Here is a 2965-nt window from a genome sequence, read left to right as displayed (position 1 = left end):
GCCCCCCCCCCCCCCCCCCAAAAAAAAAAAAAGGTAGTTGTTGACTCTTCTTAACAGCCTACTGCACCTACTGAGACTACTACTAGTTGGGCTCTAAAGGATAAGGATATGGTGGTTATTGAGGAGCTGCCTAAGTAGAGGGTACCTGTTTCCAATGTTCCTACTTTGTTCCCCACCACTTCATTTGCAATACTGTCAGTGACTCCAATCACACCTACTGTCCCATCAGTGCCACGGTCATCGCTAGCACCTTCAGCATCTATTCCAGTACCTCCTCTAATTCCTACAGAGGCACCATCATAGAATCCCTACGGTTACTGAGCCATCTCCAATGGCTCCCATTGAGGTACCTCGACCTATTCATTCTGCACTTACTGATATTACCCCCCTAATACTGAAGTATCCCAAAGCCCACACGTGTCAAACCTCCTTCATCAGATGCACCTACAGAGGGTACCCAATCATCACAGGATTTGGGTTCCAGCTTACAGAGCGATACAAGAACACTTTCCCAAGCCCTTGGTAAAGGGATGTTGGGGGATATTGGTGCTGATGAGTCAGCCATCAAGCTGATTATGATAGATCACTTCAAGAAGAGGCACTGCAAGAAGCTCGAAACTCTGTGTGTGTGAAATTGCTCTTCTAATGTTGCAAAAGCCAATCAAAGAGTTGCTCCATGTGGCATATTATTATACTACTAAGTGGCTGGAAACTCAAGTTGGAATACTTCTATGCATACAGGACGTATTCAGTGAGAGAGGGCACCAGAACTTATGGTACGTTCATTTCTGGGCCAATGTCTAGTAGTATGTTCACTTCGTTCACAATTTTAAGGTAGTACTTTGAATTGGTAAAATGTTTTAAGTGAGAACCGAAATATAATGCTTGATGCATCTTTTATTTTTATCCTCAAAACTAATTTCCAAAATTCTTAATTCACATCAGTAAGAACATGTTTGAAAAGTGAAAAATAATTTTAGAAAAGAGAGCATTAATCGTAGGCGTTATTTTTGGACACAGAAAAGAAGCAGTTATATTCAATTACAAGGAAGAGAAGTTTTAGGCTAAGGTTACAGAAGCACACTTTCAAATCAGTGCAATAAATTACAGACTGTTTTGTCCTTGTGCAGTTTGAAATCCTATGGTTGAAATTTAAATGGACATACTTTAATTTGATGTGCATAGCAAGTCCTTGTGGCGGTTTGAAATCCAATGGTTGAAATGTAAATGGACATCCTTTATAACTCAACGAGCATAGCAAGTCTGTGGTTGACGAGAAGACGGAAGACAGTGATAATGAAACCAAACTCAATACAAATTTCTTTATCCAAAATTTCCAAATCCTAAATGCCCACTACTTGCTAGCAAAACTAGTACAATTTCATTATAGTAGCTCCTAATATTCAAAACAAGTTTCTTCAAAAAAAATTTCCATAAAACAAGACCCAAAGTGACCTCGGGACATCCTAAACTACTCATAATCAGCAATTTCAATTCAACTTTCTACGATATATACTAATTATAATTGGAACTTCATTACAAAGACCTGAATCATTCAAACTTTAACATACCAAGTCCATATCATACACGATCATCTTAAACTGCTTCCTTTATTCCATATACAACAAAGTTCAATTCAGCAACAGATCTCTAACTGGTATCACTATCACCAATTTTGTAACTTCACCGGCCACAATTTATCCCGCAATGAAAATCCAATTAATATTAAACAAAACACTTATAACCACATTAAAAATAATTGGGATCAATAAAAGAAAGATCAAGGAATAGAGTGGGGTACTGAGTAAGTCTGTATGTGGGAGGGTAAGTTCATTAGCAATCATTGTACCTCCATGAGAGTAAGTAAGAGCCGTCTGGCCGCATCCCTCACAGGCTGTTTTGCATCGCCCAATCTCTCGACAACAGCGGGGACCAACGCATTGAAATGGAGCTTCAAGTGTTCCCCGGACAACACAGCGGCCGAAGCTAGTGCCTGCAACGCGCCCTGCGACACCCGAAAGTTGTTATCTCTCAAGAGATCCAGGCACACATCGACGAGGGACGTCACCTCCGATGACGACAGACTCTTTCGAGAAGCTTCGAGAAGTTGGTAGAGTCTCTCTACGCCCGCCATTCTCTCCTTAGTGTCCTTGGCACGCGCCAACTCTAAGGCCTCCTCCATTGGGACAGCGACGGCGGTTCGAAACAACCGATCCGGCGGCGGTGGCTGTCAGATCTGTGAGAGTGGGCAATGCGCGCGCGCGGGGGCGAGAGAGAGAAAGAGAGAGGGGACGCCGTGGGGGCGAGGGGTTGCTAGATCGACGGAAGAGAGATCAATTAATTTTGTACAGTCTCTGAGGTGCAGTTGCAAAAAAAGAGATAATTTAATAAACGGTCACTCAATTTTATTATAGACTCATCGATTTTTTAAAAAGTTACACGTTACTCATTTAATTTTGCAATAACTTATTACTTACTTATCGAAATTTAAAAAATTACTTATTGCTCACCTATATGTGAATAAATTTACTCGTTGTTCACTAAACATTGCAATAAGTAACATTCATAGAAATGACATGGACGATTGATGGGTAATTTTGTACAAATTTTCCGAGTAATAAGTAACTTTTTAAATTTCGATGAACAAGTAGTTACCCATTGTAAAGTTCAATGAGCAAATAGTAACATTTTATAATTCGGTGAGCAAATAGTAAATTATAGTGATGTTTAGTGACTATTGATTATATTAACTCTTGCAAAAAATGTTTTTACTGCGAATTACTTTTTCTTTTCCTATTTATTTATTTATTTTTATTTTTATTATTATTTTGAAGGTTAAGCAGTGTAATAACGTATTTAAGAAAGGAGTTATTGGTAATATATTTTTATTGACAATTAAATTTGAAAATTATTGTAGAAACTAATTTTTTATCGCACTAAATATTGAAAATGTTGGATTAGTTAA

This window comes from Olea europaea, chromosome 1 (assembly GCF_002742605.1).
Source record: "Olea europaea var. sylvestris chromosome 1, O_europaea_v1, whole genome shotgun sequence".
In the NCBI taxonomy this organism is placed as follows: domain Eukaryota; kingdom Viridiplantae; phylum Streptophyta; class Magnoliopsida; order Lamiales; family Oleaceae; genus Olea; species Olea europaea.
The sequence above is the reverse complement of the archived record's forward strand: the minus strand, read 5'-3'. Positions refer to the sequence as shown.